The sequence below is a fragment of the Tasmannia lanceolata genome, unplaced genomic scaffold, assembly GCF_043159265.1.
Source record: "Tasmannia lanceolata isolate RefF3 unplaced genomic scaffold, GAP_Taslan_0.1 ptg000021l, whole genome shotgun sequence".
NCBI lineage: Eukaryota > Viridiplantae > Streptophyta > Magnoliopsida > Canellales > Winteraceae > Tasmannia > Tasmannia lanceolata.
Window position 1 is genome coordinate 7,963,789 of NW_027518698.1, and position 14,650 is coordinate 7,978,438.

Sequence of the window (14,650 nt, forward strand, 5' to 3'; positions counted from 1 at the left end):
TCTTATCGGGCTCATTTGGGTCCGTCCCTCGTTTTGAAGAAGCCCAACGAGGTCTTATCTGCCCAACCCTAATAAGTAGAATACCATCAAGATCATGTAAGAACCCTCTCGGGAGCCTCCAAATCCTAGCCATGAGAGTCTGCCTCTGTTAGAAGTCTGGAAAGGAAATGGAATTGTGGAATAGAGGACCAAAGGTGTGGCTCTTCTCTCTCATTGACTCTCTTCGCGGTTTTTTTTGCGTGGCAATTTGAGGTTCGTTAGATGTGTGAGCACCCGCCGCGTGGAACTTGTGTAGGTCTTTTCTTGAGAAGGAAGATGTTTGGATTGCAAGAAAAACATTTCTGATGGAATTTTTTTCTCCCATAATTTCTCTCTCCCAGTTTTACAGTTTTAGAGTTTACTAGGAAAAGGGCACGTGCAAAGACTGAGGAATTTTACGACATAAAAGTGCAGGAACATGTTTATTTTTACAACATAAACACTGGGTTAGCCGGCCAACAAAAACGAGATGGCCAATCGCCTTGTGAAGATTCAAGAACTACATTGGATCAATCTTGTTCTCAATTCCAATTGCAATCGCCTTGTGAAGATTCAAGAACTACATTGGATCAATCTTGTACTCAATTCCAATTGAAAGGTCTACGACTGCTGCTTCTTTCCATTCAGGACTTATTGGATCAAACTTTACGGAGTTGGCTTTTAAAACTCCAAAGAGAGACAGCAAGGACCAATGGATGGCAATGACTGCAGCATCTGCTCCAAATGTTTTCACATCTGTGACTTTTACCCGTGTCATCCAACAATCTTTATCACCTTGAAAGGTCATAATCTAGATTAGAGAACTAATAAACAGCATACAAAACATGACTAAAATAAATACATCTTTTGGGAGTCTGTAAATAGGACGAACCATATTTATCTCGTTGAATCTAAATAGCTCAACTAAAATAAATGCATCTTTTGAAGTAAAACGATGAAATCGAATAAGATAAACAAAACCAGAAAGCGTATTTTGAGAAGAGGCTTTTCGTGGATTCTCTATGTAGGCCTAGTTTCTGGTTTTCCATGACTTTCAACATGTAACTTTTCTTTGGATTTCACATGGGACGAAAAAAATTAATTAGATTGGAGAAATTGTTTAGGGTATAACAATTAAGATGGTGTTTTGTTTCGTTCTTCAACATAGCTTTATATTTCTTCTGGCTTAGTTGGTTGGAATTTGGATGATGCTATGATCTTTTCTAGGTTGTTTTTTAAGTTGGGATGTTTTCCATGAAAAACGATGTTGCAGTTACCCAAGTTTGTTAGAAAGAGATTTCTGACTTAATGGTCAGAATTAGATGTTCTCCATTCAAATTCTCTCAGGATGATTAGTACTTGAATGACAATTTAATTACGGGCAGTGATAAATCGACTCCCAAATATCTTAAACCGACCCCTCATGGGTCTCTCTCTCTCTCTTCTCTCTCTCTCTAACCCAGAGATGAGAGAAAGACACGTGGGGAGCCAATTTAAGATATATGGGGGTCGATTTATCACTCCCCTTTAATTAATTGAATGCTAAATACTAAATTGTGTTGTTACACTATCCGTCTAACCATAAAAAAATACACAAGACCACAAAAATTTAAAACCCATTTAAAAAAAAAGGAATTATATAAATACTAAATAGGAAACCAATCAACTTGAGTTTTTTTCAAGAACTTCAATTACTCGGAATATTTTGCAACTAAAGAGATGAAAAGCAAGGAAATTACAAGCAGAGCTTTGCCATAAATAGAATTCATAAATAGTTAAAGAACAATGGATCAGAAAGCTTAAGTAACAAAAATTATCAATGTGTGTAACACTCCCACTACCTTCATGGTGCATTGCTTGCCTGGAAGATCATAAAGCCTACAAGCTCACTGGTAGAGAAATAAGCAATTCTCTTCGGAACAGCTGCCCCAGGACCTGTGTGACTTGTGTCAGACGCTGAATTGGAAATTCAAGGATTTGATTAGGATCCAAATCTCAACGCAAAAAGGGCTGTAAATGTGAGAATTCCAAATCAAAATGTCCTCGGCATCCAAACGGGCCCTAAGCTAATTTCCCTGTAAACTTGGTCTCTGTCAAATGCTTGGCAAATGAATGGAGCAATTCTTGTTGATGTGCATGGGAGTTTTCATTGATTTTAATGTTCAATGAAGCTAACTGGTCCCTTCTGTTTTTGCTTATGAACAAGTCAGGCGATTGAATAACAACAGTCTTATTGGACCCTGCCCCAATTCTCTGTCCAGCATCAAAGGTCTCACTCTTGTGTATGTCTCTATTTCTTTATCTCTTCTTTGATTCTAGTTCTATCATTGAACCTGTGAATTTATTTGTTTTGTCCGATGGTCAATAAGCTTTTGAAGTTTCTAAGCCTAAATTACTTGCAGAGATCTCTCTTTCAATAATCTGAGTGGACCCTTGCCGAAAATATCTGCTAGAACTTTCAAGTAAGCAGATCCTTTCTTTTTATTTTATTTTTACCATGTGTGTGGTACTATTTTTAACTGCTACTTGGTTATTGAAATTTTTTCCCCCTTTCCCTTTTTTCTAGCATTCTTGGAAATCCTTTAATTTGTGGGCCAATTTCAGAAACCAATTGTTCTGCAGTATCCTCAGAGTTGCTTTCCTTCCCACTAGATGCTGGTGTTCTTTCACATATGAAATGTTTGCATTATCTCAGAGTTTATGTTTTCCATCTATAATCAATATTCCGAACCAGCTGGATATTTTCCTAGAAGGGCTCAAATTATTCATACTTCCCTTTTGATGCCAAATGGATTTCATCTGTCTTCTCCATAGACCTGTCAAAGCAACCAAGAAATTACAATATGGAACACAACCTTTCACTATCTATATCCCATTCCTTTCACGTATGAACTTCCAAGAATGTATTGATGATGCCAAACAGCATGAAAACTGTGTTTTCATGTAGACTTGTCAAAGTAAGCAAGAGAGATTAAAATGTAATATGCAATTGAATATGAATATGAAAAAAAAATGAAATTGAACATATGTGTAAAGCTGAATATTTACCTTTTCCCATGACCTTCAAAACTTTCTTTTTCACCCCTCTTTTCCTGGGAAACAACAAAGATTACAATATGTAATTCCAAAACAATTAGATTATATCATAATTTATAAATGTAAGTTGTAGCATGAGCTCGGAATATAGCATTTCACATAAAAATTGCTCATTAATTCTCACAATATGACATTTCACATAAGAATAGCTCATTAATTCCAATATGGGAATGCTAAATTAACGCAGTGCTTCAAAACAATTCTAAATAATGGGGATGACAAATTGTTGAAAATCAAATTAATTTTCTCTGGGCTTTTGGGAGGATAAAACAAACAAGAGGGGTGGAAATACTGGAAAACTGGTGGAGATATCATTTCACAAAGGATTATATCATCTCTCTGGATAATTATTAGCATGCCCCCAAAACCCACAAATGCAGTGAGGTAATAAAAATTAGAGACAGCAGAAACTACACCTCTGAAACTTCATTAAGCATGCTTTCTAGGTGCTCTTATGCAAAGATGTGAAGATACAAAAAAGGAAATAAACGCCAAAAGTTTCCTGTGAAAATCTTGATAAGAAATGCTTTCTACTTGCTCATATGCAAAGGAATCCGGCGAGCTCTTAAAACATTTAGAAATTACAAAGGTTGTGCTAAAAAACCTTTATTAAACATTTATTCCATGTGCTCGTATACAATGGACTGCAATGAGCTATGAAAAATAGAGAACCCACAGAAATTGCAACAAAAGATCTTCATTAAAGATGCTTTTCAAGTGCTCCTTTCATCCCAATAAAACTAAGTTGAATTAAAAAGAGAAGCTCAACATTTAAAACGAAGTTTTGTCATGATAAATGGCCTTTCCAAACCACACCAATGAGAGCAATCCCATCAATCAAAGAAACCAAAAAAGGATAAAAGAATGAAGTTACTCTAAAGTTATTGGAGCAAATAACCTGTAGTAAGTTATTAAAAAACAGAGAAGAAACATAAATCATACTCCCAAACTTCAATTAAAGATGATTTCCACGTGCTTTATGCGAAGGACTACAATAACTTATTTAACGACATTTAAACAACTTAAACTCCAGCTTGGGTTTTCACCTCAAGATTTTGATAGTTCTACCAACTTAAACCTGAAAATGACTTGTAATTCTATGTTGTGCATTCCAAGTCAATTACTTCATAAAAGCCATATGAAAGATAAAATATCTTATTTCTGTTTCCTCATCTTTGAGGGTTGCTAACATTTAGACCGAACTTATAACCTTTTATTAGAGTAGTGTAGATTTTCTCAAGTCACTGATCTGATTCTGATTTCTCCCAATAAGGAAAAATATAAAACTAAGGATTGCATGAATGGAAATTCTCATAGCAGTAGTTTTGGCACAAATGAAGATGTAGGAGTGAAAGCATCAATTGGAATTCAAATACACGAAAAAACTTGAGCAATTCATAGGAGAAAATATGAGAATCCCTTAAACTAATGTATGTATTAAAAGTAATGTGGGTTGGGCAAAATCCAGTTTTCCAACCAGATACAATAGCAGATGATGTGCTGAGTGGACTAAAGCAACGGATTGCTAATCCGCTGTACGAGCTATTCATACCGAGGGTTAGCTAGAATGGATCTTTCATATGCATTTATGATACCAAAGTGATCTATGGTACTGTTCTTGAACAAATCTTAACAATGAGGGTTTGGGCCTGTAGCTCAATGGTTGAGGCTTTGTATCTCAACCTTGAGGTCGCAAGTTCGATCCCAGCTTACCTATAAAAAAAAACTTAACAATGAGCACTCAAATATGGCAAGTGGTAAGGAATTCAAGCTGAGTAAAAGATTAAAAAAAATCTTCCTAACAGAAGGAATAAAGTGAGAAGAAAAGTTATAGTGAAATGGGTACTTCATTTACAGCAAATAAACAATACATATGGCATTACATCCATGGTAATAAAAGGGCGAAACAATAATGAAGGTGCTGAAATTATTCAAACTAACAGTGTAAAATGTTCTATCCTTTTCAAACCTAATGTTCTAGGCTAGGTTTGAAAAGGGGAAAGGTAATGAACTACAATGGAACATGGTAATTGAAAAAATAAAACATGTACATGACTAAATTCACTTCTAATTCCATCTGCTTCTTCCTTTGTTGTATAAAGTGGCCCAGGCAAATAGAGTCTGATGAGGTCAATTTTTCGACCACTGACATCAATAGAGTTTGAGAGAAGAGAAAAAAGCCTCAACAGATTGCTCATACTAAGGATCTTATTCATCATCCCGTAATGGCATTTTAACATATGTATTTCTGCATCATTTTTAAAGGAGTTCAGATGGGAAAAGATGGGAAAAGACCCTGAAGTGGATCGTTGGGTATAAATTTATGATTTTATGAGAAAGAGGCTGCAAAATGTATACAACAATATCCGTATCTGCTGGCTGTGTGTGGTCTTCCATCCAACTCAAGAGGTTAATAATTTAAATCTTGGCTGAGTTCAATTTTATGTTTTCTGCTCTTTTAGTATTTCTTCTGTCAAATTGCAAGGCATTGGAAGCAGGCGTAAAGCTACGAAAGTAACCATAACTCATGAAGCACCCAACAATTCCTACTATCCACCATCGAAGCGGATTGGACAAATTAATTCCACATAACAACTGACCAATATATTTTCCAAGTGAATCAATCAGTCAAACACAAAATTTAAACAGCACCGATAACTGAAGAAATACTTTCTCAAAAAATTAATAACTGAAGAAATAGTATGATCTACACAACGTCGCTATGACTATGCTTTAGAGTAAAATAAATGGATTAAAAGAACTCGATAGCATTAATGAAAGACTATTGAGATAAAAAAGAAAATATAAAAATCCTCAAAGAGATACACAAATAAACAAAATATAGAGTTCTCTAATCCTGCCGCGGTGTAAATCCAGACACAGCATTGTGCAGTTTATTTATGAACCATTTATAGGTTTCCACTTAAAGGTTAGTAAATACAAGTAAAATTTAAAAGGGCATGGATTATGAACAACACAACAAAGGAACCAGCAAATTAGGAAGCAAATGAGAAAGTTGACTAAGAATAGTCGGCATGCTTAGATAATCATAAGTAAAGAAGGCCCACATAGCCCCAAAAAACCCGGATAACCAGTTATCACCAAAATTTGGACAGAAAATACCACAGAGAACAGTACATCGTAAAGAGAAACTCACAATGACCAATAAGCATGAAGAAACTTGCAGTAAATGACTAAATGAATGAGCAACTTGAGAAAGAACAATCATTGAGCATGGCCAATTATAAATAAACAAAGATCCAAGTACCAAAAACCTTTAGGTAATCAATCATGAACAAAATATCGACAAAGAAAGACTCCATACGGCAAGAAATGGTGAATAAACGGTAAGGAACATGCAGACTACACCCTAAACCAGATGAAAACTATCGATTTAAATAGAAAACCATCATTGGAAGAAAACCAGTATCCGCAAAAATATATTTAGCATTTGATCAAACAACTGATTGGATATCTACTTTCCAGACGAAACCCACTATTCCAAACAAACAACAAATGCTAATAATGCCAGACATGTCATTGCCCAATCCCCATCAATTCTGAAAAGCTATCTCCGGGACAGCTTTGCAGATCATAAACAATGCATTCATACTCTCCTTATCTCGTAGATGGCATCACTGCCTACAAATATTACAACATTGGGCACAGACCCAAATACTCGGTCAGTCCTGTGTCTGGATCGTTGATCATCTGTTACCAATTGAATTTAATGAGGCAAGCCCACTATGGTACAATGTGTCTCACTTTCAATCATAGTTAGCAAAACGTGATTCAGCCAAAAAAAAAACAGGACAACAGAAATTAGAGTTTAATACAGTATCGGTTCAAAAAAACATAGTAAAAAAATGGAAACACAAGAAAATGAGTTTAAAATTTTGTCATTTACAAAATATGGTGGGGGTAAAATTGGAAGGTTCCCCGAAAAAACGTGTAAAACGTTGGCCTCAAAAACAGACTTTTTTCATTGTAAAAGTTTTAAATGGAGTATTAAACGGCACACTGATAAAATGTCGTTTTCCGTTTTGCTAACTATGCTTTCAATTGATTTGAACCGTCGGTCTGGTAGTCCTTGTGTTGGTTAAAGAAGCGCATGACCATTTGTTGTCTGTGTCAGAAGTTCCTTTTTGTAAATAAAATCAATAAAAAGGGGTCATAAGGTGGGCCAATCTAACAAGGGGCATCACAACATGTACTTTGATGGGTCTTGATTCTCAACTTACTCAATAGAAAGGGGGGACTGCTCCAAGTTAGTTAATATTTTCCATTACCTATATCTTTTTCACCTTGTTGATCTTTTGATCAGGGTCAGTGATCTTGCAAAAGAAGATTAGAAAATAACAAACTATAATTTATGAACAATATCATAACATTATAGGTACAACATGAATATCGTTACAGGTATTAAAGAACAATTTATTAATTAGTAGAATGAACATTAAGTGGAAAGAAAACATATTTGGAAAATCCCATTAAAAAAAACATACATGGAAAAAAGAAAATTATGTAATTTTATTTATGCTGGAAAATAGTAAATGGAACATTATATGGTTACAAAAAGTATTTCTAAAATTCAATCAAAGTGAAAGTGAAGGAAGTTAATGTAAAGAATTAGCATGGATGCAATTAAGCACAAAATTCCACACATGTGCTTTGTCTCTCAATTAAAAGGTGCAAAACCAGGTAAGAATAATTAACTGTATCTCAATGTTTGGAAAGCAATTGTTATTTATCAAAGCAAATAACCTAGATGAAATCATGCCTCCTTTTTAACATTAAAAAGTAAAGATGCCCTATTTTTTTTCTGAATAGCATTACAGAAATGCATCCGGAACCCATATTTTTTTTAATAGCATTAAAGTAAAGATGCCCTAATTGAGAAGAGAATTTCACAGTCCTTATTTGCATTAAAATTGCTTTCTTCCATTACCACTTTATACAACTTTTCTTCTAGTATCAATTTTACTGCTATTCTTCACAATGGTAAGGGGAGTAATTGGTTTTCCCCAATTATAAATGAAATATTCTATTGCCTAGGATTTATTAGCAACATCGCTAATGTCTCAGGATATCATCATCAAAGTATATTAATTCTTAGAAAATTTGTAAGGAACCAATTAAAAAGGAAAAGACAAGGTGAGTTAGAGCAATTATCAAAACAAGGTAGTGCCAATAGCAATTGCCTAATAAATTTGCAAACTAATGATTGACATAGAAAGCTATAAAAGAAATGAGAAAAATTGGAATGAATAAGGAATCACAATGTATGAATCCATAACACCTGTTAAAAGGTTGTGTAGAACACAAACCTGACTGCATACTATGCCTAATACTGCCATTGCGGAATAGTAGATACGGCTCAACTGAGGTAGAAAGAAAGCTGGAGTAAGAAACCCAATAGACTGCATAGTCTGTGGACCCAAATGTTCAAGAAAAAGGTAAAATAAGCAGTTTAAACAGACAACTTCAATGATAACATTGCAACATAAAAATCATTGGCAGTATTCAAGATGCTAGTTAAAAACATAATAGTACAAACAGATCACCAGCATACCATATAAACTATATACATAGGAATCTTACACTGGGTGTTGTGCCTGCTGTGTAATATCACAATCCCAGATTGTGAATAAGCTTATTAGCTACATTTTGATTTTTTTAGTTTCCACTTCCCACGCCCCATATAAACAGAAATTGGTTGCCCTTTTAGAATATTATTCCATCAACTTAGTAGTGTTACTTATGATCAAGACATGTTGTAGACTTTTCCGTGGGAAATCCGGGGTATCACTACCATCGATCAATAGCCTTTCCAGAACTAATTCTCATGCCATTGCAATCGAACGGGGCCAGTGGGAAGAGAAGAAAACCCAACATTTCCATCATAAAGTTTTGGTTGCAATGGAAATTGGCCATATGGGAAGAGGAAAATAACCCAATTTATTGCAATCGAAACAGGGCCTATGGGAAGAGGGAAAAATCAGTTTAAAAAAAACAGTGAAAAAAACCCAATTTCTACCAGAAATGTTTTTCCTGTAATCGAAAAGGGACATGTGGGAAGAGAAGAAAACCCAGACATAGAAAAAATTAATCATATTGGTAATATGAACAAACCCTAGGCTGAAGAGAAGAAGAGAGAAAGAAAGAGGGAAGAAGAAGAAGAAGAAGAGTACCTGGCATAAAGCTTGGGTGTGAGCGAGAAGCCATTGTCTCGAGCAAGATTTAGACGAAACAGAAAATAAGAAGTAGAGTCTTGGATGATACGAACAGATTTGCAGCGACAGATGGTGGCGTTACGAAGAAACATGTAGTAGTGTCTTCAGGGAGAAAAGAGCAGATTGAGGCAGGCAGCGATGTCGTGTTACAGAGGAGAAGAGGTGCGGTGATAGAAGGAGATTGGCGAGGCAGACGGTGACGACGATGAGGAAAACATGCATGCTGGATTTCTTCCTTGTTTTGCAACATATGTACATATACGGGGAACAGCTGGCGAGAATTTTGGACTGATATGGAGGGGCAAAGCAAGAGGCGGAAATGACAAGAATGCCTTAGTAAAATCTGACTTATTTGGAAAGTTTTCTGAAACAAAGTGTAGGACGTAGATGGAATTTCCATAAAAGATGGTTGACGAACTTTCGTTGGTTTAGGCTTTTAGAATAGTAAGGATTTCCATAGTTTTAGAGTTTGAGAAATTTGGAATTTTTTTCTCGGACAATTTTGTATTTCCACAATTTATTCTCTGTTCGTTTGGGATTGTGGCATTCGATTGTGATTATTTGACTCAAAATTGGGTATGTTCGTTTCAGATTATGACAACCAATTCTCAGCCCAATAATAGCCCAAAACCTATTATTGGACTCATAATTTTGAGTCCAATAATAGGTTTTGGGCTGACAATCGGTTTTCATAAGTAATTTTGAGTCCAATAATCACAATAGGCTGCCACAATATCAAACGAAGACGTAATTAGAGTTGAGAAATTATATGATGTGTGGCCATATAAACCCATATTTTTCAAAAGGTACGGTACCAACCCCTCCATATGATGATCCAAATGTGTGGCCGTATAAACCCATATTTTTCAAAAGGTACGGTACCAACCCCTCCATATGATGATCCAAACCGTCTATTTGTTGGGCCAGGACGTAAATATGTTGTGCTCCAAAATCATTTCCATAGGATGATCCTAACCGTATAAGATAGATTGGACGGTTGGGATCATCCTATGGAAATGATTTTTTTAGCACAACCTAGTTGCATCGTGGCCCTGTTAGAGTTATTGCCCTAAAAGCCAGTACATTTCGTATATCCTGTCATATTGATATTAATAAGGGTTTAATTTCATGTCACGCCCCCAAGCCACACACATACATATACATATTCACAACACAGGCCTTAAGGGTGCGACAGCGTCATAATCCTGCAAAGCAAGCTTCACAAGCATACAAGGCTAGCAAAGCAAGAATCAAAACCATCTGCAATAATCTAAATAACTGAATCTAAAAGTCTGAATTCAATCCATTATTAAAATATCAAATTCTCTCATCTAACCCATAGTCCCATAATAATCAAAGTAACGAGAACAAATGACATAATCTCAATAATCCTAAACAATACTCACTATCTAAAGAATGTAAAGTATTGAAAGATAAAAAAATCAAGAATTAGATATCACTTCCGCGCCTCCTCGCCGAGTCCACGAGGATCAAACTCTGAAAATGTTAATATAACCACAGTCACCTGAAAAGCTCAGTACATAATAACGCATTACAAAAGTGGGGTCATTGCATGCTACAAAGGAAAGGTTCACAACTAAATGAAGAGGATTTAAGCCACACGTGAAGTAATTAACACGAGTTCAATATTGAGGAGTAAGGTTCATAAAGACATAGGTCAAAGTGTCACAACTAATAACGAATAAAGTAGGTACAAGCTACATGAGGCATTGCTAATCACAATAGCAATAGCTTAGAGGCAAAGTTCATAAAAGATGTCTCATAATGTCATAACGAAGGGAGTCACAGGTTCAGAGGGTCACAAAAAGGAAACTCATATAGGTACGATACCAATCCTAGATAATTGGCTTAGCCCAAAAAGCAAGTTATTTTCACTCCGACTACCAACGGGTCCACAAAGCAAGTTATTTTTACCCCGACTGCCCACAGGTCCACAAAGCGAGTTATTGCTTACACCGACCGTCCACGGTGTCAGAACTAGTTCCTGGGTTCACATACCTGTCGATAGGGCCAACGTTTATTCCCCATTGGTGGGATCACAGTTCTTATTTTCACATATAGGCCAAAGCCTGTGCCCCACTGGCGGGGGTCTTTTTCTGAGTTCACATAACCTAAGCCTCTCCATAGGTGTTCAAAGTTCACATGGTTCGAAAGAAGGTCGAAGTTCAAAGTGGGTGTTTCACATTGGTTCCAAAGTGGATTCATATAGTAGAGTATGTCTGATAGTTCAACGATTCATATAGTTAGAAAAGCTTAAAGGGGTTTCACAAATCCAAATTATTCCATCTGAAATATATACTAGGTAACAGGGTTCATAGAGTTCATACGCCATTCAAAGATAGTAATTCACATGGATTTTTCATAAGGTTTTCAATGTAGATGGTCACACAGTGCTCAAAGTTCATAAGTGCGAAGGAATAACAAATGGGTTCACAAAGGTTTCATATATTAGGAAAGCATTCAATAAGAGTCTATTTGCCATAAGATTCAATAGATTTCAAACAATAATGAAATTAGCATGCAAGACCCAAGTCAAGTCTAAAGTTTATCAATGGCTCCAAAGATTCAGAGACTTTGGGATTCACAATCAATAATGGCATTGATGGGACATAAATACGGCGTTGCTCTCAGATCTCGCCACGTGTCGTCCATGCACCAATAAAGCCTAACCATCATAAAGAAAGGCGTTGGGAAATGGCAAGACCATACGATCACGACGCGTGTCGCTCTCTCGCCGTCCAGGCCTCATCATCACAAGTTATGGAAGGAAATATCCGGCAAAGCCCCGCGCGCCGGCGGAGCAGGGGAACACCCCAATCCTGCAAAGGAAGGTTTTCTCTCCATAATGATGAAAAGGTCCGCGCGCCTTCCTTTAAAAGGGAGGGAAGGGAAGAAGAGAGGGATCCACGACGTCTTTGGAAAGACGTCCTTTTTCTCAGCTCCCGCATAACAACCGGAAAAAGAGGCAAGGCAACAACAGAGGAGACTAGGAACTTAATCCTACTCTCCCTGCTAGTCCCCTCCGACCCACTCATCCGCACACCCAGAAAAGAACCCGCTCCTTGGTCCTAGTAACCCTGATCAAACCCCCTCCTCTTCTCACTGTCCTTTATATTGATTGGTCGAAGGATCTGACTTGGGTGTCAAAGTGGTCTGGGTCCCGGACCCCCTGATCCCCTTTGTTTGTGATTGCAGACCCCACGGAGGCCCTCTACCGACCGCGCGATCGCAGATCCGGATTCAGATGCCATCATATTGGCGCCATCCGTGGGACTCGTCGAGTACTGAACGCCTTATGGCGATGAGAAACCACACCCAACAGCAAGAAATAAGGGTTATGACCAGGAGCCAGGCTCAACGTGCACAAACCCACACCTCAAGCTCCCGGGAGCCTAACTCACCGCTCTCGGGCTGACACCAGCCCTCCTCCAGCACACCGCAGATGGTCCCCACCATGGAAATATTCAACGAACTCCGCCGAGAACTACTCCAACGCTTGCCTCCGCCGGAACCTCGGCCCGAGGAGGCCCCTGACAACGCAGGACCAGACGGAAGCCTATGACGAAGGTGACGAGGAACAGCCGGGGGAGAGTCATCCCCGGCCCGTCGGACACCGTCCCCATCGGCAAATAGCCCTGTGCCCCCCCCACAGCTAAGGGACACCAGCGAGACGGCGGGAAGCAAGCTACGCTAAGCCGCGCTCCCCCTGCCCGGGCTGCTCATTTCCAGGAACAGCCCCCAGCTCAGGCGGAGGAGGTAGCAACCTCAGCGCAACCCCCCAGTATGGATCCCATAGCCGACCTGTAAAGGCGAATCCGAGAAGTAAGACTGGAAATGAAAAAGCCCTACGCCCACGGCATCCTCGACGAATGGGAGAGGGAAACGGCATCCCCGTTCACCTTGGAGGTCTTAAAAACCCCAGTAGAAGCGGGCATAGACCTCTCCCGTTTCGGTCTGTACGATGGAAGCACAGACCCCCTCGAGTTCCTCCAAACTTTCAAAAGGGTAATGACGCTCCGGGGCACGTCGGACGGATTTATGTGCAGAGCCTTTGCCTCCCTATTAAGAAAGACCGCTAACGACTGGTACATGAGATTGGAGCCCGACTCCATCGCATCCTTCCACGAATTCGGAAGGAAGTTCAGCGCAAGGTTCGCCAACAACCACCTCCGCCATGATCCAGCGGACACCCTCTTAGCCCTCCGACAAGGAAGAAACGAGACCCTAAGAGACTTCATGTTAAAATTCAACACCGAATTGGCCCAGCTTTCTAACATGGACGTCCAAATAGCGGTCGCAGCACTGAAGCATGCCACCACCGACCTGAATCTCAAGCTGCATGTTAGCCTCAAGCCACCACGAGACCTGCAGGAACTTGAATCCAAGGCTGACAAGTTCGTACGAGCAGAAGAAGCCTGCGCCCGAGAGCAGGGCTAGGCTGGCCCCGATGAAAGAAAAAGCAACGACGGCCGAAGGGCCATGACGCCACGGGCTGAGGAAAAACAGGCGAGCCGGAACCCCGTCCTCGTCTTCGAAGACTGGGAAGCGCCCCACTGAAGGTTCCCCTCTCCCATGTCCTGCTAGCTATCAGAGATCAGGGTCTCCTGACCCCCCCCAAGAGAATGGCCACGAACCCAAAGAAGCGGTCCGCAAAAAAGTTCTGCGAATTCCACGGGGACCACGGCCACGAAACTGATCATTGTTTTCACCTCCGCCTCCAGCTAGAAAAGCTGGCCGAGGAAGAGCACCTAAATCAATATCTCAGGAGCCCTGATGAAAACTTGCGCGAGGCCCAACATCCGCCCGACGAACCCAGAGGCAGGCATCAGTCACACAGTAGGCGCCGGTCCAGCAGCCGACACCGATCCCCGAGCAGGCATCACTCCCGAAGCAGACGTCGATCCTGCAGCAGACACGACACACGCCGCCACCAGCGCCCCAAGAAAGAAGAGCCTCCGGAACAGCCGCCTACAATTATAGGAAAAATCAATATCATCAGGGGCGGGCCGGCGGCGGGAGGGCCGACAACAGCTGGTCGGCGGGTGTATGCTGAGCGGGTGTTTTCCATGGAAATGCCTTCCAAAAAGACCCGGACGGATCCGCCCCATGAAGATCAGGTCATCACTTTCTCCCACGAAGACCTCGACGGACTACAAGTCCCGCACGACGATGCACTGGTCGTCAGGCTAGTCGTCGCCAACTTCGACATAGGAAAGATTCTGGTTGACACGGGAAGCTCCGTCAATGTGTTACACCTCGGAACCTTCGAAGAAATGAAACTT

At 39.6% G+C, this 14,650-nt stretch overlaps 1 long non-coding RNA gene across 3 annotated transcripts; it reads right to left on the reverse strand.

The window, feature by feature from the left end:
- Positions 1-434: 434 nt before the first annotated feature.
- Positions 435-9,489, reverse strand: LOC143855543 (uncharacterized). 3 transcript variants are annotated; one of them, XR_013237911.1, is made up of 6 exons: positions 9,306-9,489; positions 8,442-8,543; positions 4,667-4,827; positions 3,067-3,110; positions 1,860-2,834; positions 435-813 (listed from the first exon to the last, which is right to left on the reverse strand). It is a non-coding gene; the product is annotated as an uncharacterized LOC143855543 (long non-coding RNA). The 3 variants fall into 3 exon arrangements; XR_013237912.1 differs by lacking the exon at positions 435-813 and having other exon boundaries at positions 1,640-2,834; positions 8,442-8,495; XR_013237910.1 differs by lacking the exon at positions 435-813 and having other exon boundaries at positions 1,640-2,834.
- Between the last annotated feature and the right edge of the window lie 5,161 nt (positions 9,490-14,650).